The following is a 26,199-nucleotide window of genomic DNA, read 5'->3' on the forward strand; positions in this document are numbered from 1 at the left end:
TCTGAAGCAGGATCCGCAGCAGCAGGATAAGGAGCTGGAGACCCAGGACCCTGGAGACAGCAGCAGGACGCCGAAGCTGGAGACCCAGAAACCTGGAGACAGCAGCAGGACGCCGGAGCAGGAGATCCCGGACCCTGGAGACCGCAGCAGGATGCCGGAGCAGCAGCAGCGACTGGAGCAGGTAGGAGAAAGGTCTTGTAGCGTAACAGAAGATTCTGTGGCACTACAAGACCCAGCACAGCGCAGATAAGACGTGTCTGTTCTGTATAAATCCTCACCAAGTGTGAGGATCTGAAGGGCGGTCAAAGTGGGGTGACAGGGTGGTGACAGACAGGTCACAGGCCGGTCACCACCCGGTCACCTCCCGGTCAGGTACTCTGATTGGTGCGATCGTTGATGACTAGGGTTGAGCGAACATGCTCAACACTGCTCGGCACTCGCCCGAGCATCACGCTACTCGGGATGTTCGGCGAGCACCGAGCATTTCCGGGTTACTCGGGCGGTAGCTTGGGTCTCCGCCCTGCATGTTTGGAGCTCTTTACAGAGCCAATGAACATGCAGGGATTGCCAGCCAGTCACTGTAATGCTGCAGCCATGTTGGTTGTGGGCATTACAGTGATTGGCTGGCCGCACAGCGTCACCTCGAGTACTTAAAACCGAGCGCCGCCATCTTGAACACAGTCACTCCGGATCAGACAGTGTAGGGACAGCGCTGCTGATTTAGGGAGAGATATATCCTGCAAAATAGTTAGTGTAGGGTCTGTAAAGGCTGCCAGATCAAACAAACAGTCCTTCTCAGGACTAATATCCATCCCAGGTATATCAGGCAGGCAGGCTGTATAGGAGACGCAGTGGTTAAACCAGCAAACGCTGTGTGCTGCTCCTGTTGCTGAAATTGCTGGACTTAGCTCCAGGTCCCGGGGGCCAGGAAAAATCCTTTTTTTTTATCTAAATCCTCTTTTTTTTTTCCTCCTTCACAATGTACAAATACCCATCTTATTAACCTTTTGGTGTCCCCCCCCCCAAAAAAAAAAAGTGTGCCTCTGATTTTTCAGACACAAATATATCTGTTGAAAATAGTCTGGTTTAGGCCAGAGAATTAGAAGTGTGGTTTTGCAGTTCTATGGGTCATTTGTATCTAAAAAAAACAGTTTGAGTGTGTCGCTCACTGTTCAGCCGCAAATATATATATTTAATAAAGTCTGGTATACACCAGTAAATTATTACAATGGTTTTGCTGTTCCACGGTAAAACATCTCTATTATCCTGTTTTTGGCATTTTTTGCTGTATAAAAATAATAATAGTGTCTCCCTGATTTTTCAGACACAAATATATCTGTTGAAAATAGTCTGGTGTAGGCCAGAGAGACAGAAGTGTACTTTTGCTGTTCCACGGTAAAAAATCTCTATTATCCTGCTTTTTGCATTTTTTGCTGTAAAAAAAAAAATAATAGTGTTTCCCTGATTTTTCAGACACAAATATATCTGTTGAAAATAGTCTGGTGTAGTCCCGAGAAATACAAGTGTGGTTTTGCAGTTCCACGGTACAAACCTCTGTATTATCCACTTTTGGACCATTTGTATCTAAAAAAAACAGTTTGAGTGTGTCGCTCACTGTTCAGCCGCAAATATATATATATTTTAAAAAGCCTGGTATACAGCAGTAAATTATTACTGTGGTTTTGCTGTTCCACAGTAAAAAATCTCTATTATCCTGCTTTTGGCATTTTTTGCCGTAAAAAATAAATAGTGTCTCCTGATTGTTCAGACACAAATATATTTGTTGAAAATAGTCTGGTGTAGGCCCGAGAAATACAAGTGTGGCTTTGCCGCTTCACGGTTCAAACCTCTGTATTATCCACTTTTGGGCCATTTGTATCTAAAAAAACCAGTTTGAGTGTGTCGCTCACTGTTCAGCCGCAAATATCTCTATTTAAAAAAGTGTGGTATACCCCAGTAAACAATAACTGTGGTTTTGCCATCCCACGGTAAAAAATCTCTAATTATTCAGGTTTTGGTAGTTTTTTCCGTAAAGATAAACAGTAGTGTCTCCTGACTGTTGTGACACAAAAATATATCTGTTGAAAATAGTCTTGTGTAGGCCCGACATCCCAGTGTGGTTTCGCAGTTCCACGCGTCAAATCGCTGTACTATCCAGTTTTGGGCCTTTGGTATCTAAAAAAAAAAGCAGTTTGAATGTGTCGCTCACTGTTCAGCCGCAAATATCTCTATTTAAAAAAGTGTGGTATACCCCAGTAAACAATAACAGTGGATTTCCTCTTCCTCGGTTCTAATCTACTCTTTATTACCCTTTTTCCATTGATAGTGCAAGTGTAAGCTATTTTACTTCATTTACAATGGGCAAGGCGCATGGCAAGGGACGTTGAAGTGGACATTCTGGTGATGGTTCTTGCAGAGGACGGGGCCGTGGCCAAGGTGAAAATGTGCCACAACCAACAGTCACATCTTCTCGCTCCCACTTCTTGACCGAATTACTAGGGAAGCACAGAACAACACCAGTATTGAGAACTGATCAGTGTGAACAGGTTATTAATTGGATAGCAGACAATACTTCCAGTTACCTGGGCGCCACCACCTCCGGTCTGTCTTCCACATGGTCAACTCTTAGTAGCCGTGAGTCTCGACCGCATACTCCTCCTCACCCTGATGCTCCTTCCTCCCACCATGCCGAGTGTCGTCAGACAGCAAGTGTTCCCACACTTGTACACTCTGAAGAGCTGTTCACTGGTCCATATTTGGGCCCCTCGCCTGATACGCTTGAAGTGGTGGAAGAGGAGATCCCATTTTGCGATGCTCAAATATTTGAACAGCCACGGCCACAGGAAGTCGACGTTGGCAATCTGTCACAAGAGGTGGACTATGACGAGACACAATTGCCAGGAAGTGAGGAGGAGGATCGTGGTGCACAAGTGGAAGAGGAGGAGGTGGTGGATGATCTAGTAACTGACCCAACGTGGAAGGAGGACATGCAGAGTGAGGCCAGCAGCACACAGGGGGAGGGAAGCAGAGTACCCCAACAGGCAGGAAGAAGCAGTGTGGTGGCCGCAGACAGAAGGCAGGCAACCATTCCCAGTAACACCAACCCGAGGGACGTTGCCAGTACAAGCGGTAGGTCTTCCAGAGTCTGGAATTTTTTTAAAGACTCTGTTGATAACCCCAAAAAGGCCATATGTTCCACCTGCCATGCCAGCATCAGCAGGGGTGACAAAACTACCAGCCTGACCACCACCAGCATGATCAGGCACATGGCAGCAAAGCACCCGACTTTGTATGGTGAAACCCAGGGTCCACGACCAGTGTCAGCGGGTGTCACCACTGCTTCTTCCACTGTTGTGCGTGCAATAGAACCCTCTGTTGTGTGTGCAAGGCAAACCCCTGTCCATACTGCATGTAAAGATGCCCCCTCCTCTCAGTCTTCACTTGTTATGGCAGTTTCTCAAGAAACAGCATCAACGTCCACGTCCACGTCCCACCGCAGCGTTCAATTGTCCATATCCCAGAACTTTGAACGAAAGCGGAAATTCGCAGCTAACGCCCCACAGGCCACAGTCCTAAATTCGCACATTTCACGACTGCTTGCATTGGAAATGCTGCCTTTCAGGCTGGTGGAGATGGAATCCTTCCGCAATCATATGGCGGTGGCCGTCCCTCGGTACTCGGTCCCCAACCGACACTATTTTGCCCGGTGTGCCATCCCCGAACTACACAAGCACGTGTCCCAAAGCATCTGCCGTGCCCTCAACAACGCAGTTACTGGGAGAGTCCACCTGACAATGGACACGTGGACAAGTGCTTGTGGCCAGGGACGGTACATCTCTCTGATGGCACACAGGGTAAACATAGTGGAAGCCGGGACCCAGTCGGACCTTGGGACGGAACACATCCTCCCCACACTGAGGATTGCGGGCCCTATGTCAGTCAGAGTTGCCCCCACAGTGTACAGCTCCTGAGCATCCTCCTGCTCCTCCTCATGTTCAGCCTCCATCCCGGCATGGTCGTGTGTGACAATGGCCGTAACCTGATGGCGGCTCTGAGGCGAGGTGAGATCACACACGTACCATGCCTGGCTCATGTGCTTAACCTCGTGGTTCAGCGGTTTCTTAAATCATACCCCGAGTTGCCAGATCTGCTCGTGAAAGTACGCCGCCTGTCAGCTCATTTTCGCAAGTCGGTTACAGCTTACGCTGCCCTTGCTGTGTTGCAGCAGCATTTGCAGCTTCCGGCACACCGACTGGTGTGTGATGTCCCCACACGTTGGAACTCTACCCTCCACATGGTGCAAAGGATTTGTGAGCAGAATAGAGCAGTTGTGGAGTACCAGCTGCAACAAGGCCGTCGATATTCAGGTCAGACTCCACACATAAGACCTCAGGAGTGGACCTGGATGTCTGACATATGTACCATCCTGACAAACTTTGAGGAGGCCACCAAGATGGTGAGTGGCGATGACGCCATCATTAGTGTCAGCATCCCACTTGTCTGTCTTTTGCAACGCTCTCTGCAGAGAATTAAAGAGGAGGCATTGCAGCCAGAGTATGATGAGATGGATCAAGAAGCCGTAGCGGGCGATTACTCACAGCCCAGCCTCATCTCATCCCAACGTGCATTGGGGGACAATCAGGGAGAGGAGGAGGAGGAGGAAGAACAGGAGCTGCTATCATGCGTTGTAGACGGTAGTACCTGTACAAGTGTCATACCGTCGGTTCAGCGTGGGTGGCCTAAGGACAGGGGGAGGAGGAAAAGGAGGAGAAGGAGGAGAGCATGGTCAGTCATCATCTTGGTGAGGACATGGAAATCTTGCCCGTTACCAGTCTGGCACGCATGGCTGACTTAATGTTACGCTGCCTTAACCGTGACCCTCAAGTTGTCAAAATGTTGGGTGACAGTCATTACTGGTTGGTGACACTTGTAGACCACCGCTACAAGGAGAACTTTCACTCTCTTATTCCTGAGGTGGAGAGGTTTACAAAAATGGGGCAATACCAGAAGGCCCTTGCTGCAGAACTCTTAAAAAAATTCCCATCTGAACATGCTAGCGGCAGAGGTCACAGTTCGTTGCCCGACCAAGGCGTACAGGCGAGAGAGATGCAACTCCAATCCAACAGAGGCAGGGGAACACTGTCAACGTTCTGGGACAGTTTTCTGACACCTGCCCAGCTTAGAGGCGCGGGGTATTCTCACAAGAAGTGGAAAGTTTCAAAAGATGGTGAGGGAGTACCTTGCCGATCGTACCAGGGTCCTCCGTGATTCCTCTGTGCCTTTTAATTATTGGGTATCCAAGCTGGACACTTGGAATGAAATCGCTCTGTACGCCTTGGAGGTACTGGCCTGCCCTGCCGCTAGCGTGTTATCGGAGCGTGTTTTTAGTGCCGGTGGGGGAATTATAACTGATAAGCGCACTCGCCTGTCAACTGACAATGCTGACAAGCTGACCCTTTTCAAAATGAACAAGGGCTGGATTGGGCCAGACTTCTCATCACCACCAAATGACAGCAGAGTAACATAAAGTCAAATCCACTGTGTTATTTCGGGAGGTGTATTCACATGCACCGCTTCACACTCACACATGGGTATATGCTTCCTCGTTTCGGCTGTTTAATCTTCTTCTCCTTATCCTCAGCCTCCACCACCACTATACCACCAGGGTGCCAGCATTGCAAGTTCCTCCGTCCTAATTTTTGGCAGCTTTTGCTGGGAAAGCATAAGCAAATACTATGGGAGACCCACTCCCCAATAATGGGACTTATGTTTGTAATATGCTGTACTGCATGGCTCTTGTAAGGGGCATTGCAAGTTGCTCCGTCCTAATTTTTGGCAGCTTTTGCTGGGAAAGCATAAGCAAATACTATGGGAGACCCACTCCCCAAAAATGGGACTTATGTTTGTAATATGCTGTACTGCATGGCTCTTGTAAGAGGCATTGCAAGTTGCTCCGTCCTAATTTTTGGAAGCTTTTGCTGGGAAAGCATAAGCAAAAACTATGGGAGACCCACGCCCCAATAATGGGACTTATGTTTGTAATATGCTGTACTGCATGGCTCTTGTAAGGGGCATTGCAAGTTGCTCCATCCTAATTTTTGGCAGCTTTTGCTTGCAAGGCATAAGCAAATACTATGGGAGACCCACTCCACAATAATGGGAGTAATGTTTGTAATATGCTGTACTGCATGGCTCTTGCAAGGGGCATTGCAAGTTGCTCCATCCTAATTTTTGGCAGCTTTTGCTTGCAAGGCATAAGCAAATACTATGGGACACCCACTCCCCAATAATGGGACTTATGTTTGTAATATGCTGTATTGCATGGCTCTTGTAAAGGGCATTGCAAGTTGCTCCGTCCTAATTTTTGGCAGCTTTTGCTGGGAAAGCATAAGCAAATACTATGGGAGACCCTCTCCCCAATAATGGGACTTATGTTTGTAATATGATGTACTGCATGGCTCTTGTAAGGGGCATTGCAAGTTGCTCCATCCTAATTTTTGGCAGCTTTTGCTGGCAAGGCATAAGCAAATACTATGGGACACCCACTCCTCAATAATTGGACTTATGTTTGTAATATGCTGTACTGCATGGCTCTTGTAAGGGTCATTGCAAGTTGCTCTGTTCTAATTTTTGGCAGCTTTTGCTGGGAAAGCATAAGCAAATAATATGGGAGACCCACTACCCAATAATGGGACTTATGTTTGTAATATGCTGTACTGCATGACTCTTGTAAGGGGCATTGCAAGTTGCTCCGTCCTAATTTATGGCAGCTTTTGCTTGCAAGGCATAAGAAAATACTATGGGAGACCCACTCCCCAATAATGGGACTTCTGTTTGTAATATGCTGTACTGCATGGCTCTTGTAAGGGGCATTGCAAGTTGCTCCGTCCTAATTTTTGGCAACTTTTGCTTGCAAGGCATAAGCAAATACTATGGGACACCCACTCCCCAATAATGGGACTTATGTTTGTAATATGCTGTACTGCATGGCTCTTGTCAGGGGCATTGCAAGTTGCTCCGTCCTAATTTTTGGCAGCTTTTGCTCGGAAAGCATAAGCAAATACTATGGGAGACCCACTCCCCAATAATGGGACTTATGTTTGTAATATGCTGTACTGCATGGCTCTTGTAAGGGGCATTGCAAGTTGCTCCGTCCTAATTTTTGGCAGCTTTTGCTGGGAAAGCATAAGCAAATACTATGGGAGACCCACTCCCCAATAATGGGACTTATGTTTGTAATATGCTGTATTGCATGGCTCTTGTAAAGGGCATTGCAAGTTGCTCCGTCCTAATTTTTGGCAGCTTTTGCTGGGAAAGCATAAGCAAATACTATGGGACACCCACTCCCCAATAATGGGACTTATGTTTGTAATATGCTGTATTGCATGGCTCTTGTAAAGGGCATTGCAAGTTGCTCCGTCCTAATTGTTGGCAGCTTTTGCTGGGAAAGCATAAGCAAATACTATGGGAGACCCTCTCCCCAATAATGGGACTTATGTTTGTAATATGATGTACTGCATGGCTCTTGTAAGGGGCATTGCAAGTTGCTCCATCCTAATTTTTGGCAGCTTTTGCTGGCAAGGCATAAGCAAATACTATGGGACACCCACTCCTCAATAATTGGACTTATGTTTGTAATATGCTGTACTGCATGGCTCTTGTAAGGGTCATTGCAAGTTGCTCTGTTCTAATTTTTGGCAGCTTTTGCTGGGAAAGCATAAGCAAATAATATGGGAGACCCACTACCCAATAATGGGACTTATGTTTGTAATATGCTGTACTGCATGACTCTTGTAAGGGGCATTGCAAGTTGCTCCGTCCTAATTTATGGCAGCTTTTGCTTGCAAGGCATAAGCAAATACTATGGGAGACCCACTCCCCAATAATGGGACTTCTGTTTGTAATATGCTGTACTGCATGGCTCTTGTAAGGGGCATTGCAAGTTGCTCCGTCCTAATTTTTGGCAGCTTTTGCTTGCAAGGCATAAGCAAATACTATGGGACACCCACTCCCCAATAATGGGACTTATGTTTGTAATATGCTGTACTGCATGGCTCTTGTAAGGGGCATTGCAAGTTGCTCCGTCCTAATTTTTGGCAGCTTTTGCTCGGAAAGCATAAGCAAATACTATGGGAGACCCACTCCCCAATAATGGGACTTATGTTTGTAATATGCTGTACTGCATGGCTCTTGTAAGGGGCATTGCAAGTTGCTCCGTCCTAATTTTTGGCAGCTTTTGCTGGGAAAGCATAAGCAAATACTATGGGAGACCCACTCCCCAATAATGGGACTTATGTTTGTAATTAGAGATGAGCGTTGTTCTACTCGAACTGTTCGCCAATCTCAAATTCGAGCTGTTTTGGGCGGTGTTCGAGCCGTTCGGCGAACACGAATGATTTGAGAAAAATTCGGCTGTTCGAGGTTATGTTCGATAACTGTTCGTGCACCAAAATCATAACTGGATTTTTTCTCAGTAATGATGAAAATTAATGTTAATACGCATTTTGAGTGTACAGCGGGGTGGGGGGAGGGGCAGGGGATGGATCTCTGCAGGAATAATGAAGATCTCCATTTTTTTTTCTCTTTCCCGCATTTACAGTGGGGAGGTGCAATCTGTCAGCCTATCAGCAGCGCACACACGGAGCGAAGTGCTTTTTTCACACAAGCAAGGGCATGTGTCATTGGCAGTGTATGTCACCTGTCCTTGCCCTATAAGACCAAGCCATTTTCCCCGTCGCCACCATTTTCTCACTGCTGCAGCTGCGTGTTAGATGGCACCGCTGTTGCTGTGTGCGCTATAACTTGTTAATTTCAAGCCAATTTTCGCACAAATCTACAGATAGCTTGGGAGTAGGGAATAGTTGTGATTGCAGTCCTTTTAAGGACTAGGTTACAGCATTTCCTACGACTTTTATCAGGCAGGTCTGTGCTCTTAAATAGATAGATTGTGGGAGTAAAGACTAATTGTAATTGCCGTCCTTTTCAGGACTAGGTTACATCAGTTCCTATCAGTTTTTGCCAGGCAGGTCTGTGCCAGTGCTGTGCAAGTTTTTTTCACAGCATTTGGCTGAATCTAGCAAAGCTAATCCTTTTTGGCCTATTGCAGAGTGTGTTAGTCAGTGGAGTAGCCTATCTGTGTTGCAAGATATACCACCTGTGTATAGAATACCAATTTTTTTACTGCACCTAGTGAAGTAAAATCTTTTGGGCATAGCATCATTCTATTAGTCCATCTATACTGACCTCCATCAGGTTGCAAATTTAATATAATTTTTTTCTGCATCTAGCTCTGAAAAAATATTTGGGCTTCTAGCAGTGTGTGGGACTTGTTCTATTAGTCCATCTATACTGACCTCCATCAGGTTGCAAACTGAATATAATTTTTTATCGGCATCTACCTCTGAAAAAATATTTGGGCTTCTAGCTGTGTGTGGGACTTGTTCTATTAGTCCATCTATACTGACCTCCATCAGGTTGCAAACTGAATATAATTTTTTTCTGCATCTAGCTCTGAAAAAATATTTGGCCTTCTAGCAGTGTGTGGGACTTTCACTATTAGTCCATCTATACTGACCTCCATCAGGTTGAAAACTGAATATAATTTTTTTCTGCATCTACCTCTGAAAAAATATTTGGCCTTCTAGCAGTGTGTGGGACTTTCTCTATTAGTCCATCTATACTGACCTCCATCAGGTTGCAAACTGAATATATTTTTTTTCTGCATCTACCTCTGAAAAAATATTTGGGCTTATAGCTGTGTGTGGGACTTTCTCTATTAGTCCATCTATACTGACCTCCATCAGGTTGGAAATTGAATATTATTTTTTTCTGCATCTAACCCAGCCAATAGTTTTGGCCTAATACCACAGTTTGGCCACTCAGCTCTGCTCGGTTCCCATCCATTGTTTTTTTGTGCAAACAACTCCAAAGTTGTGAATTAGTTAACCACTAAAATGAGAGGAAAAAGCCTGCTGCTGGTGGAAAGGGGAATAGGCGTGTTGGGAAGGGGAAAAAAGGTTGTGTCCATGGGGTAGGTGTTAAAGCAACAGTAACATCTGCAGAAGAAAGACCATCTTCCAGCCAAACTAAAATGTCTACTTCTTTTAGCGGACAATGTGATAAGATCCCTTTCTTACGGCCACGCCAATTGCTACAAATTCCAGATGAGGCACAAAAACAGCAGGTGCTTCAACGGATATCAAGTGCTCCTTTAAGTGGGCTCTCCTCCACATCAACTTCAACATCACAAATACTCCAGTCCTCAAAGGTGTCACCCCAATCGCACTTGCTTCCTCACAGCTCCCAAATCTCCAGCTGCCTGTCTGAGTATGAGGTAGAACAGATGGTTGAGTCTGCAGAGCTGTTTACTCATACTATAGCCTGGGAATCAGAGGTCGACTCCAGCGCTTCTGTGAATCCAGACGAGGAAATGATCTGCACTGATGCCCAGAATCTTTATGAATCGGATCCAGGACCAGACGCAGAAGGTTCTGACCATAATGTAGACCCTCATTCCCAAACTGTAACTCCTGTTGGTGGAGAAAATGAGGAAGACGATGATGAGACTCAAATACCTGATTGGAGCGACAACTTTAGTTTTTTGTCAGGGCAGGAACAGGTTGGCTCTGAGGACGACGGGTGTGATAACGCACAGGGTGATGATGATGAGGTTGGAGATCCCACTTACTGTCAAACCACAATCAGCCAAGAGATGAGGTCAGCAGAGGAGGTGGAGGAAGATGCTTGTGACGACGAGTTCAGGTTGCGCCTTCCTGGACAGAGACGTAGTACTGGAAGCACGTCAACAACTGCATCCTCAAACACAACTCTGCCTCTCACCACAAGTCGTGGTGGCTCTTTAGGTCGCATGGGTGCTAAGCCTTGCATAGCCTGGGCATTTTTTCAGATCGATAAAGATGACCCAACTCGTGTTATCTGTAACATTTGTCAGCAAAAGCTAAGTAGAGGCCAAAAAATACATAGTTTGAGTACTTCATGCATGAACCGGCACATGGACATGAAGCATAAGTTGCAGTGGGAAGCTCAGTGTGCTAAAATGCGGCCTATCCGGCCGGGCCAACCACCGTCTGCCATATCTTGTGCATCCGCGGCCTCTTCATCCTCTGTGACTGGGGGGACAGCAGTCACACCTGTTTTGGGGCACAGACCTGCCACTTCTTTACCCGCAACAGCCAGCGTGATTGGCAGGTCATCATTTTCTTTGGAGGTGGTAACACCAGCTGGTGTTGAGCGCTGTCCGACATCGATAGCACCACCTTTGGATCAAGGCAACCTAACATGTCCGCCTGCATCTTCCTCACAGACCGGCAGTTTGCCGGGGACAACCTTATCAACCCCGTCTAAGCACAATAGCCAGCCCTCGGTCCCTCAGATGTGGACAAGTAAAAGACCATTTCCTCCTAGCCATGAGAAAGAGGTTGAATTTCACCATCTGCAAGCTCTTGGCTACAGAAATGCTGCCTTTCCGCCTGGTGGACACAGAGGAATTTTGAAACCTTATGTCCGTCGCAGTGCCCCAGTACCAGATGCCCAGTCTGAACTACTTCTCAAAGAAAGGTGTGCCTGCGCTCCACCAGCATGTCGCACACAACATCACCGCTTCTTTGAGAAACTCTGTGTGTGACAGGGTGCATTTCACCACAGACACTTGGACGAGTAGGCATGGACAGGGGCGTTACATGTCGCTGACTGGGCACTGGGTAACTATGGTGACAGCAGGACAAGGGGCTAGTGTCCAAGTCTTGCCGTCCCCACGAGTTGTGCGTCAATCCTCTTTATGTCAAAGTTCCTCCACTGCTTCTGCCTCCTCAACCTCCTCTCGTTCTTTCACCTGCACCCAAAGCCTGTCTGGTCATGCCTCAAGCTTTCTAACTGCGCAGAAGGGATCCTGCACACCTCCTTACTATGCTGGCAGTAGGGCTCAACGTCATCAGGCGGTTTTACTTTGAAATGTCTGGGAAATGTGAGTCACACAGCTGAGGATTTGTGGTCAGCTCTGGAGAACCAATTTCATGAATGGTTGTCTCCACTGGACCTGAAACCAGGGAAGGCCATGTGCGACAATGCTGCAAACCTGGGTGCGGCCCTTCGCCGGGGCAATGTCACACACGTGCCTTGTATGGCTAACGTGTTGAACCTGGTTGTCCAGCAAATTTTTAGCCTACTATCCCAGACTAGATGGCCTTCTGCAGAGGGCACGGTCGCTGTGTGCTCACTTCCGCCGTTCGCATCCCGCAGCTCAGCGACTTACATCTCTACAGAAGTCGTTGGGCCTGCCACTTCACCGGCTAAAATGCAATGTGCCTACCCGGTGGAATTCAACTCTGCACATGTTGCAGCGACTGTGGCAGCACCGACAAGCCCTGGTGCCATACATTCTGACGTATAGCCTGGGCCAACGAGATCCGGAGGTGGGGTAAATCACGCTGGAGGAGTGGTCACAGATCAGGGACCTATGCACCCTTCTGCACAGTTTTGAAATGGCGACGAAGATGTTTAGTGCTGACGATGCAATTATCAGCATGACTATTCCGGTGATTTACATGCTGGAGCACATGTTAAACAGAATTCGGAGTCAGGTGGTGGCACAAGAGGAGGTGGAGGAAGTAGAGGAGGAGGAGTTGTATGCGGAAGGGCTAACATCTGCAAGGTCCAGACGGTCGGCAGCACCAAGGCGGCAGGCATGTGAGGGTGGGGGAGATGGTTTTACCAGGGCGCATGGTAGCAGCCAAACAAGTGAGGAAGGTGCAGGAGCCCAGGAAGAAGTGGAGAACAAACTGATGGAAGACTCATCAGATGAGGGAGACCTTGATCACATTTCTGTTGAGCGAGGTTGGGGGGAGAGGACAGAGGAAGGAAGCATGATTGTTACCTCGCCACCAACACAACAGGGACTTGGTGCTCCTGGATGCGCAACACACATGAGTGCCTTCTTGCTGCACTACCTGCAACATGACCCTCGAATTGTGAGAATTAGAAATAATCCTGACTACTGGGTTGCCACACTGTTAGATCCACGGTACAAAAGTAAATTTGCAGAAATTATTCCTGCCATAGAAAGGGATGCACGCATGCAGGAGTATCAGCAGAGACTGTTGCAGAATCTTACATGTGCTTTTCCACAAAACACCAGTGGTGCACGTAGTGAATCTCACAGTTCCAACTTGCCAACCGTGGGACCGTCAAGTGTTCAGCACTCAAACCGTAACAGAACCACAGTATCTGCTGGTAACATCAATTTTGCGGAATCATTTCACCACTTTTTTAGCCCATCCTTTGCAAGGCCACAGGAGACAAGAAGTCTGACACATAGTCAACGCCTAGAGACCATGGTACAGGAGTATCTCCAAGTAAACATTGAAGCCATGACTGTGTCACTGGACCCTTGCTCTTTTTGGGCTTCCAATCTGGATAAATGGCCGGAGCTAGCCACTTACGCCTTGGAGATCTTGTCATGCCCCGCAACCAGCGTTCTGTCTGAACGTGTGTTCAGCGCTGCTGGTGGTGTGCTGACAGATAAGCGCACGCGGCTCTCCACTGATAATGTAGACAGACTCACGTTCATAAAGATGAACAAATCATGGATCCGAAACGACTTTTCTACCCCTGTGTCATCCTGGGGAGAGTAAAAGCTTGATGATTGGTTAAAATCACCCTACCAACCGTTTTAAGCTTTCAAATTACTAATCATGTTTATCTGTATCTTGACTGGAAAATAATTTGGGCTTTGTAGCAGTGTGCAGCACTGATCCTATTAGCCCATCTATACTAAGCTCCACCAGATTTAAAATTAATAATAATTTGTAGCTGCATCTAGCCCGGAAAATAATTTTGGGGCTCCAAGATGCGCAAGACACATAAGTGCCTTCTTGCTGCACTACCTGCAACATGACCCTCATATTGTCAGAATTCGAAGTAATCATGACTACTGGGTTGCCACACTCTTAGATCTCCCAAACTTTTCGATCAACCTTTTCATTTTAATAAAGACCAAAAAAATGGTCATTTTTGAAATTATAAGCATTAGCAGGTTATTAGAAACTGAAATCAAACAGTTTTCAACTCAAAACTTTATTCTAGGTGATGTTACATTTTCACATAGGACCCCTTGTTCGAAAGGAGCTTCTGAACTCTCTCGTCCATTGAATTTGTCAGGTTTTGGATGGTTTCTGCTTCAATTGTTTTGCATGAGGACAGAATACCCTCCCAGAGCTGTTGCTTAGATGTGAACTGCCTCCCGCCATCATAGACACTCCTTTTGATGATGCTCCAGAGGTTCTGAATGGGGTAGAGGTCAGGGGAGCATGGGGGTCACACCATAAGTTTGTCCCCTTTTATGCCCATATCAGCCAGAGATGCAGATGTTTTATGTGCAGCATGAGATGGTGCATTATCATGCAAAAAAATGATCTTGCTGTGAAATACATGGTTCTTCTTCTTGAACCATGGCAGGAAGTGCTGTTTGAGAAAATCCACATACATTATGGAGTTCATCTTTAGCGCCTTCAGGGATCCTAAAGGGGCCGACAATCTCTCTCCCCATGATTCCAGCCCAAAACATTACTCCACCTCCTCCTTGTTGGCGCTGTAGCCGTGTTTGCGTGGGGTGTCCATCAACCAGCCATCCTCCACTCCATCCATCTGGACCATCGAGCGCTGCACGGCACTCATCCGTGAACAAAACAGTTTTGAAATCAGTCTTCATGTAATGTTTGGCCCACTGGAGCCGTTTCTGCTTGTGTGAAGTGGATAGAGGAGGTCGACAGGATGGCATATGCACAGCTGCAAACTTCTGAAGGACCCTGCATCTTGTTGTTCGGGGGACGTTGGAGGCACCAGCAGCTTAAAAAACTTGTCTGCTGCTATGACAAGGCTTTTTTGCCGCTGCTCTTTTAACCTGACGTAATTGCCTGTAGGAAAGAGTCCTCAATTTGCCCTTATCAGCACGCACACGTGTGTACTGTGAATCAGCTACATACTTCTTAATTGCCAAGACACTTCATCCTGATCATCGCACAATGTTGATTGTAGTCATGCCTTGACCTAAACACTCCACAATTTGTTGCTTCTCAGCAGCCGACACATCCTTTTTCTTTCCCATTTTGGCAGAAAATGTAGGCTGCTTAATAATGTGAGACAGCCTTCTTAAGTAGTCTTGCCTTTCATTGGACACACCTGCCAAACTAATTAGCACAGGTGTCTGCAATTGCTTACAGTGATATAAAGAGCCCTGACACACATCACCATCAATGAGTTTAACTGACAAACAAACAAATTCTTTCCTTATCACTCCTAAACACTTTTTGCATAATAATTTGGAACACAGTGTACATGTGCTTTTCCACAAAACACCAGTGGTTCACGTAGTGAATCTTACAGTTCTAACTTGCCAACCGTGGTCTGTATGAAGTTGTTCAATAAAGGGCCCAAAATTAAGATAACATAGATGGGAGAGGTCTCTATGAATAGGAATTCCTAAGTATTTGATACCCTGTGAGGGCCAGGCAAAGGGAAAGTTGGACTGGAACGAATCCTATATGGATTTGGGGAGGGAGACATCGAGGGCCTCAGACTTCGCTGCATTGATTTTAAAATTTGACCATGTAACAAAGTGATCTATTTCAGCCATAACAGCATGGATGGATATGTGTGATTGAGTGATATATACTAGTACATCATCAGCAAATAGAGAGCACTTGTACTCGGTGCCTCCCACCTCAATCCACCTAATATTGGGGTTATGGCGAATTGATGAGAGCAGGTGCTCCATCACTAGGATGTATAAGAGAGGGGACAGAGGACATCCCTGTCTTGTCCCATTGGTGATTGTGAAAGGTGATGAAAATGTTCTGATGCACCCCCTGGGCCTTGGGACACCCGGAGCCGGACCCTTTTTGGTGGATGCTGGTGGTTGTAGTCTTCGTGGCGGCGACACGGTTCCGTGGCTCAGGATGGTCTAACCAGTGGCGGAACTATTTATGTGGTTTTGATGTTTAAATGTCTGACTACGCCACCCGTGGATTGCGGTCAGAGTGAACCGCCGCTGCAGGGCAGACCGCTGAGGCTGGTGTAGTGGGTGCAGCAGAGCGTAGCATAACTCCCCACGGGAGGAGTATAGCCTCAGGGCAGTGTATGCGGAGGATGGGGGTGATGGTGCAGGGCAGCAGCAGTAACGACACGGAGTCAGTGATGCAGTCCAGGGCCTTTACTCACAGTTCTTATTATCCAGACCACGTCTGCAGGTAACGGCTGCCCACGTCGGACTGTGCTCACCAGGTGAGGGGCTCAGACAACTCCCAGATAACTTTGGAGCACTTCACAGGACCCCCTTTGTGAGTCCTTTGTCTGGCCTTTCTTACCAACCCTTCTGTCCGGCTGCCTCGGGCCTCCTCTTGGTAAACTTGGCGCCAGTTTCCCTGATCTTATGTGCTGCCCTCCTAGCGGGTGTAGCGAGGGGCTGCGCCACATAAAATGTCACAGCCTCCGGTTTCTAGCTGAGGGTCGTTTCCTGCCTCCACTAGTTTCGGGGACCGGTCTCCCCCTTTGGCCTGACCCCTCCATGCAGGTGGATTTGGGCATGCGGTGGCAACTCGCCCGTCCGCACCCCTGGGATCCCTTCATTCCTCGTTCCTGGAGCCTTCTCCGCTCCTCTTCCTTCCTTCTCCCTCTTCCAGGCCTGGGCCTCTGTTACTAGGCCCGCCTCCGGAGCAGAGCTCATGCAGAGCCCCTGCTCCCTGCCACTTCTGCTCAGACTTCTCTGCACTGAACTAAGATGGTGCCCACCTTTTATACTCCCTTCTCAATGCACCCAGGAACTGCTTCCTCCCTGCTCCTGCACTACAGGGTTCCGCTTCCTCAGTGTTCCCTCCCCCAACTCCAGCCAGGGACAGGGACTGTCGTGCCCATCTCAGGGGCATATTGGTCGCCCTGCCCCACGGCAATGTGGTGTAATGCATGCAGGTGTAGGGTCCTGATCCACACTCCATCCTTACCTGAGAGTGAGATATCACACCTCTGGGTGAGGTGCAATACCTCTGTAGCAACCGAGCCCTCAGGGTGCTACAGTTCCACTTATCTTCAGCCTAGGTGATGTATTGCGATACAGGGCCGTGATTTTTGCTATAAAAGGGTCCCCTAGACCGCTACCCCAAGCTTTTTAAGAGAATCATATATGGCGTGCCAGGAGACTCTATGGAATGCTTTCTCAGCATCCAACGAGAGTATCTAATTACAAATTTTTAACTGCATCTAGCCCAGGAAAAACTTTGTGCCTAGTAGCAGTGTCTGCTAGTCAGCGGATTGTCCCGGCTGTTAAGCAAGCTACACCACCTGTAGTTTGGACACTTAATTTTTTCAAAGGAAATGCTTCGGGACCACGGGATACTCAGTGAAGAGCATCAGGAGGCACCCCAAGCCATAGGGGCTCGGACTGGCAGTAGGAAGCCTTGCGGTGGACAGCCGAGCTCGATCCTTGCTTTAGTGGACGCTACAGGAGCTGGAATTACGCGGCTGCTGGCATGAGACTTGCCCTCCAATAGATCCTTGTAAATGGATTTAAAGTGTATTCATTCAAATTAGAGAGACAATTTAAATTAAAAAGCTTAGAGCTGCCTCCACCACAGGGGGGCTCGCTCGACCCACCAGCGGACAGGCACCAGTATTGGGAGAGGGGGGCTGGCCGTCAGGGTTCACCTCGGCTCTGGCACAAACCCGGCGACACGGAGGTGGCACGGGCAGGAGCGGACTGAACGTGTCGGCTTCTCACTTTTTGGATTTTAGAAGAGCATGACATGCCTATATCTGTGTCTCCCCCTCCTTTTACTCCTCCACCTCTTTTCTTTTCTCATGACTATATGTACTTGTCACTGTTCCATGTGTTAGTTGTGTCTTCTGAGCAGTTTGTCAGCTTTTGGACACCTTTGAAGGTGTTTTCTATGTGTTTCTATGTGTTTTTGTTTGCCTGCCATAGGTTTTAACGGTGTTCAAAGGTGTTCGACGAACAGTTCGACGAACAGTTCGGCGAACACACGGGTGTTCGACGAACCAAACCAAACTCGAACACTACGGGGGTGGCTCAACACTATTTGTAATATGCTGTACTGCATGGCTCTTGTAAGGGGCATTGCAAGTTGCTCCGTCCTAATTTTTGGCAGCTTTTGCTGGGAAAGCATAAGCAAATACTATGGGAGACCCACTCCCCAATAATGGGACTTATGTTTGTAATATACTGTACTGCATGGCTCTTGTAAGGACCATTGCAAGTTGCTCGGTCCTAATTTTTGGCAGCTTTTGATGGGAAAGCATAAGCAAATACTATGGGACACCCACTCCCCAATTATGGGACTTATGTTTGTAATATGCTGTACTGCAAGGCTCTTGTAAGGGGCATTGCAAGTTGCTCCGTCCTAATTTTTGGCAGCTTTTGCTGGGAAACCTTAAGCAAATACTATGGGAGACCCACTCCCCAATAATGGGACTTAAGTTTGTAATATGCTGTACTGCATGGCTCTTGTAAGGGGCATTGCAAGTTGCTCCATCCTAATTTTTGGCAGCTTTTGCTTGCAAGGCATAAGCAAATACTATGGGACACCCACGCCCCAATAATGGGACTTATGTTTGTAATATGCTGTACTGCATGGCTCTTGTAAGGGGCATTGCAAGTTGCTCCATCCTAATTTTTGGCAGCTTTTGCTGGGAAAGCATAAGCAAATACTATGGGAGACCCACTCCCCAATAATGGGACTTATGTTTGTAATATGCTGTACTACATGGCTCTTGTAAGGGGCATTGCAAGTTGCTCCGTCCTAATTTTTGGCAGCTTTTGCTTGCAAGACATAAGCAAATACTATGGGAGACCCACTCCCCAATAATGGGACTTATGTTTGTAATATGCTGTACTGCATGGCTCTTGTAAGGGGCATTGCAAGTTGCTCCGTCCTAATTTTTTGCAGCTTTTGCTGGGAAAGCATAAGCAAATACTATGGGAGACCCACTCCCCAATAATGGGACTTATGTTTGTAATATGCTGTACTGCATGGCTCTTGTAAGGGGCATTGCAAGTTGCTCCGTCCTAATTTTTGGCAGCTTTTGCTTGCAAGGCATAAGCAAATACTATGGGAGACCCATTCCCCAATAATGGGACTTATGTTTGTAATATGCTGTACTGCATGGCTCTTGTAAGGGGCATTGCAAGTTGCTCCGTCCTAATTTTTGGCAGGTTTTGCTTGCAAGGCATAAGCAAATACTATGGGAGACCCACTCCCCAATAATGGGACTTATGTTTGTAATATGCTGTACTGCATGGCTCTTGTAAGGGGCATTGCAAGTTGCTCCGTCTTAATTTTTGGCAGCTTTTGCTGGGAAAGCATAAGCAAATACTATGAGAGACCCACTCCCCAATAATGGGACTTATGTTTGTTATATGCTGTACTGCATGGCTCTTGTAAGGGGCATTGCAAGTTGCTCCGTCCTAATTTTTGGCAGCTTTTGCTTGCAAGGCATAAGCAAATACTATGGGAGACCCACTCCCAAATAATGGGACAAATGTTTGTAATATGCTGTACTGCATGGCTCTTGTAAGGGGCATTGCAAGTTGCTCCGTCCTAATTTTTGGCAGCTTTTTCTTGCAAGGCATAAGTAAATACTATGGGAGACCCACTGCCCAATAATGGGACTTATGTTTGTAATATGCTGTACTGCATGGCTCTTGTAAGGGGCATTGTAAGTTGCTCCGTCCTAATTTTTGGCAGCTTTTGCTGGGAAATCATAAGCAAATACTATGGGAGACCCACTCCCCAATAATGGGACTTATGTTTGTAATATGCTGTACTGCATGGCTCTTGTAAGGGGCATTGCAAGTTGCTCCGTCTTAATTTTTGGCAGCTTTTGCTGGGAAAGCATAAGCAAATACTATGGGAGACCCACTCCCCAATAATGGGACTTATGTTTGTAATATGCTGTACTGCATGGCTCTTGTAAGGGGCATTGCAAGTTGCTCCGTCCTAATTTTTGGCAGCTTTTGCTTTCAAGGCATAAGCAAATACTATGGGAGACCCACTCCCCAATATTGGGACTTATGTTTGTAATATGCTGTACTGCATGGCTCTTGTAAGGGGCATTGCAAGTTGCTCCGTCCTAATTTTTGGCAGCTTTTGCTTGCAAGGCATAAGCAAATACTATGGGAGACCCACTCCCCAATAATGGGACTTATGTTTGTAATATGCTGTACTGCATGGCTCTTGTAAGGGGCATTGCAAGTTGCTCCGTCCTAATTTTTGGCAGCTTTTGCTTTGAAAGCATAAGCAAATACCATGGGAGACCGACTCCCCAATAATGGGACTTATGTTTGTAATATGCTGCACTGTATGGCTCTTGTAAGGGGCATTGCAAGTTGCTCCGTCCTAATTTTTTGCAGCTTTTGCTTGCAAGGCATAAGCAAATACTATGGGAGACCCACTCCCCAATAATGGGACTTATGTTTGTAATATGCTGTACTGCATGGCTCTTGGAAGGGGCATTGCAAGTTGCTCCGTCCTAATTTTTGCCAGCTTTTGCTGGGGCAGCATAAGCAAATACTATGGGACACCCACTCCCCAATAATGGGACTTATGTTTGTTATATGCTGTACTGCATGGCTCTTGTAAGGGGCATTGCAAGTTGCTCCGTCCTAATTTTTGGCAGCTTTTGATGGGAAAGCATAAGCAAATACTATGGGAGACCCACTCCCCAATTATGGGACTTATGTTTGTAATATGCTGTACTGCATGGCTCTTGTAAGGGGCATTGCAAGTTGCTCCGTCCTAATTTTTGGCAGCTTTTGCTTGCAAGGCATAAGCAAATACTATGTTAGACCCACTCCCCAATAATGGGACTTATGTTTTAATATGCTGTACTGCATGGCTCTTGTAAGGGGCATTGCAAGTTGCTCCATCCTAATTTTGGGCAGCTTTTGATGGGAAAGCATAAGCAAATACTATGGGAGACCCACTCCCCAATAATGGGACTTATGTTTGTAATATGCTGTACTGCATGGCTCTTGTAAGGGGCATTGCAAGTTGCTCCGTCCTAATTTTTGGCAGCTTTTGCTTGCAAGGCATAAGCAAATACTATGGGACACCCACTCCCCAATAATGGGACTTATGTTTGTAATATGCTGTACTGCATGGCTCTTGGAAGGGGCATTGCAATTTGCTCCGTCCTAATTTTGGCAGCTTTTGTGGGAAAGCATAAGCAAATACTATGGGAGACCAACTCCCCAATAATGGGACTTATGTTTGTAATATGCTGTCCTGTATGGCTCTTGTAAGGGGCATTGCAAGTTGCTCCGTCCTAATTTTTGGCAGCTTTTGCTTGCAAGGCATGAGCAAATACTATGGGACACCCACTCCCCAGTAATGGGACTTTTTTTTGGAATATGCTGTACTGCATGGCTCTTGTAAGGGGCATTGCAAGTTGCTCCGTCCTAATCTTTGGCAGCTTTTGCTTGCAAGGCATAAGCAAATACTATGGGACACCCACTCCCCAATAATGGGACTTATGTTTGTAATATGCTGTACTGCATGTGACGCGCCCCCCGGGCCACGTGTAGACTTGTGTGGGATACCCGGTGCCGGGTCTCTGGGGTCTGTAGTATCTGTGGCGGTGACCCGGTCCTATGGCTCAGGCTGGTCAAACTAGTGGCAGTCTTTCTTAGGTTTTGAGGTTAATTGTCCGACTGCGCCACCCGTGCATTGCGGTCAGGGAGTACCACCGCTACGAGTCAGACCGCTGAGGCTTGTGTTGTGTGCGCAGCATAGAATGGGATAACTCCCCTCGGGAGGAGTATAGTCTCAGGGCAATGAGTGTGGATGATGGGGGTGATGGTGCACGAGCGCAGCAGGAACGACTCAGAGTCTTTGCAGTGCAGTTCAGGGTCTTTACTGATGATTATAAGGTAGACCCTCCCGGGAGTACTGGCTAGCATAAGAGGCCTGGTCAGTCTGTGAGCAAGCAGGAGTTCCCCTGGCCAGGTGGAGTTGTAGGCCTCCCCGTCTGTCTGCTCTCTTCCTGGCTACCTTGCTGTAAGCGGGTAGAAGTAGCCCACATCCCTGAGTGCACCATGTAGTGATCACCCTTATGGCTGGTGACTTGGGGCCTTCTGTTAGCCTCCGCTCCACGACGGCGATGCTGGTCCCTTGCTTGTCACTGAGCCTCCGGGCTTCTATGGCCAGAAGACCTGAAATCCCCTGCCGGCTGGTTTCTGCTGCTGGATATATAAGTCATCACAGCTTCGGACTCCTGTGTCCGGTTCTTATTGTCTTCTGCCAGGGTGAGCTCTGCTCAGCTTCCAGCCCCTGGTCTTTAGCGCCTAGCTCCTACAGAGCTCCTTGCTGTTACTTTCCCTTGCTCTCACTCTGACTCTGACAGTTCTCTGACTCACTCAACCCCGCCCCAGATCCAGTTTATAAGGGCAGAATTCTCCCCTCCCAGGACTGGGGCAGGAGGATGTTGCATGTTTAAGGGATCCTGACCAGGAAACCTCCCACTTGCTCTCCGACGTAATATCTCTATTACTGTGGTGACCAGACCCCTGGGGTGCCACACATGGCTCTTGTAAGGGGCATTGCAGTTCCTCATAATTTTTGGAAAGCCTTCCATTCACTGCTTAGGCCAACAGTGCACGGGAGACTCAGTTGCTATAAATCGAATAAAAGGTTTAGTTAACGCCCTCTGACCTCCATGTCATGTCCAAGGGGCATTGGAGAGGCTCGAAATTTTTGGTAGGCATTGCACTCACTGTATGCCCTATAACTGTGTAGCCGAACCGCTCCTTTTGTTACAGAAACATATCCTACAAGACATATCTGGTTGACTGGCCTGATATTGATGTGAATGGTCCCTGTTCCTCCTGCTCTTTCTCCTTTGCCACCACCTCATCCATCATTTATCACCTGAAGCTTTGTTTTAACGGGAGTCATAGAACTGGGATAGTAGCAGGAAAACATCCAGCAATCCTCGGAGGAGGTAGGATATGTGCCAAAATGCGGACCACCTCAGGCCTAGCCGCTACTACATACATGCGCTTGCATTCCAAGAAAACAAAGCAGATGCTAACTTCTATCATCATCATCATGCTCCTCACCTAGGCACTCTCAACTCCCCTGATGGAGAAGCCAGGGCTCACCGGAGGAGTCTGGTTCTCTGGTTGGCTCGTCCAATGCTGCCATAAAGCAGGCCAGGCTAAGAAAAGTGTGGGGGAAGGTGACAGGAGAAATCAGGGTGGCTGGGGACCGAGTATGGACACCTGGCGTCCACCTGGTGGCTGGGGACCGAGCGTGGACACCCGGCCGCCGGGCGGCTGGGGACAGAGTATGGATACCTCGCTGTCGAAGCGGCCATGAAGTAGTGGCCAGCTACGGCCTCCTCCAAACTAAAAGGCACCATTTCAAGTGAAAGCTAGCAGTATGGTATTGCAGGCTGCGGGTGGGTGGGTGGTTGGCTGCATATTTTCGCTTGCATTGCAAGGAATGGGGGAGGTACAATTGAACACTGCCCTGGGACAAGGACTTGCACGGGGTTACTTGCAAGTCTGCATCTTCTGATGCGGCAAGGATCACTTCTGATGGGCACACTTTTAGACAGTGACCTGGGGGTCAGAGATGCTTCCAGGGGTCTTCCCCATGCTGATCCCTTGTCTTTTCAGCACTGTATGCATGTGTCACACAGCACATGGCCAGATAAGGTTGTAAAATGTTAAAATGACATTTCCTGGTGAACGCATTTGTCACGGTTGAAAGCAATACAAAAGTGCAAAAACGCATGAAAAATGCTATTTGTGAACATAGCCCAAGGTGTGGAGGAGTATTTTTGTTTTTGGTTATTTATTTTACCTTTTACACAAGTTTTTACCCTGGAAAGGAAATTCCTTAACATATTTCACAGGAAAACCGTTTCAGTTTTGTTTTTGAACGTTTTATTGTGAGCCCGCAAAAGTGGCTTAATACCTCTGACCACGTTGTTGACAGCAGTGACCTGGGGGTCAGAAATGCTTCCAGGGGCGATCCCCATGCTGCCCCCATGTCTTTTGAGCACTGTCACTATCGTTTTGGGCACTTTTTAGGCTTTCTACAGACTGCTGGGGGTGCAGCCGCAAAAATGCTCGGGTCTCTCATAGACTAACATTGGGCTCGTTGCTCGAGTCGAGCACCCGAGTTTCACGGTAAGCTTGGCCCGAGCTTCGAGCACCCGAGCATTTTAGTGATCGCTCAACACTATCAGTCGTCATCTTGGTGAGGACACGGAAGTCTTGCCTGTTACCAGTCTGACACCCATGGCTGACTTTATGTTACGCTGCCTTAACCGTGACCCTCGCATTGTCAAAATGTTGGGTGACAGTCATTACTGGTTGATGACACTTTTAGACCCCCTCTACAAGGAGAACTTTCACTCTCTTATTCCTGAGTTGGAGAGGTCTACAAAAATGGGGCAGTACCAGAAGGCCCTTGCTGCAGAACTATTAAAAAAATTCACATCTGAACACGGTAGCGGCAGAGGTCACAGTTCGCAGCCCAACTAAGGCATACAGGCGAGAGAGACGCAACTCCAATCCAGCAGAGACAGGGGAACACTGTCTATGTTCTAGGTAGTGTTGAGCCACCCCCGTAGTGTTCGAGTTCGGTTCGGTTCGTCGAACACCCGTGTGTTCGCCGAACTGTTCGTCGAACTGTTCGTCGAACACCTTCGAACACCGTTAAAACCAATGGCAGGCAAACAAAAACACATAGAAACACATAGAAAACACCTTCAAAGGTGTCCAAAAGCTGACAAACTGCTCAGAAGACACAACTAACACATGGAAAAGTGACAAGTACATACAGTCATGCAAAAAGACAAGAGGTGGAGGAGTAAAAGGAGGGGGAGACACAGATATAGGCATGTCATGCCCTTCTAAAATCCAAAAAGTGAGAATCCGACATGGCCAGTCCGCTCCTGCCCGTGCCCCCTCCATGTCGGCGGGTTTGTGCCAGAGCCGCGGTGAACCCTGACGGCCAGCCCCCCTCTCGCAATACTGGTGCCTGTCCGCTGGTGGGTCGAGCGAGCCCCCCTGTGGTGGAGGCAGCTCTAAGCTTTTTAATTTAAATTGTCTCTCTAATTTGAATGAATACACTTTAAATCCATTTACAAGGATCTATTGGAGGGCAAGTCTCATGCCAGCAGCCGCATAATTCCAGCTCCAGTAGCATCCACTAAAGCTGCTGCAGTTAAAAAGCTTTTATAAGGATCGAGCTCGGCTGTCCACCGCAAGGCATCCTACTGCCAGTCCCAGCCCCTATGCCTTGGGGTGCCTCCTGATGCTCTTCACTGAGTATCCCATGGTCCCAAAGCATTTCCTTTGAAAAAATTAAGTGTCCAAACTGCAGGTGGTGTAGCTTGCTTAACAGCCGGGATAATCCGCTGACTAGCAGACACTGCTACTAGGCACAAAGTATTTCCTGGGCTAGATGCAGTTAAAAATTTGTAATTAGATACTCTCGTTGGATGCTGAGAAAGCATTCCATAGGGTCTCCTGGCACGCCATATATGATTCTCTTAAAAAGCTTGGGGTAGGGGTCTAGGGGACCCTTTTATAGCCAAAATCATGGCCCTGTATCTCAATACGTCACCTAGGCTGAAGATAAATGGAACTGTAGCACCCTGAGGGCTCGGTTGCTACAGAGGTATTGCACCTCACCCAGAGGTGCGATATCTCACTCTCAGGTAAGGATGGAGTGTGGATCAGGACCCGACACCTGCATGCATTACACCACATTGCCATGGGGCGGGGCAACCAATATGCCCCTGAGATGGGCACGACAGTCCCTGTCCCTGGCTGGAGTGGGGGGAGGGAACACTGAGGAAGGGGAACCCTGTAGTGCAGGAGCAGGGAGGAAGCAGTTCCTGGGTGCATTGAGAAGGGAATATAAAAGGTGGGCACCATCTTAGTTCAGTGCAAAGAAGTCTGAGCAGAAGTGACAGGGAGCAGGGGCTCTGCATGAGCTCTGCTCCGGAGGCGGGCCTAGTAACAGAGGCCCAGGCCTGGAAGAGGGAGAAGGAAGGAAGAGGAGCGGAGAAGGCTCCAGGAACGAGGAACAAAGGGATCCCAGGGGTGCGGACGGGCGAGTCGCCACCGCACGCCCGAATCCACCTGCGTGGAGGGGTCAG

The sequence above is a fragment of the Phyllobates terribilis genome, unplaced genomic scaffold (assembly GCF_046119375.1).
Source record: "Phyllobates terribilis strain yellow unplaced genomic scaffold, ASM4611937v1 Scaffold_10__3_contigs__length_209671492, whole genome shotgun sequence".
Classification (NCBI taxonomy): domain Eukaryota; kingdom Metazoa; phylum Chordata; class Amphibia; order Anura; family Dendrobatidae; genus Phyllobates; species Phyllobates terribilis.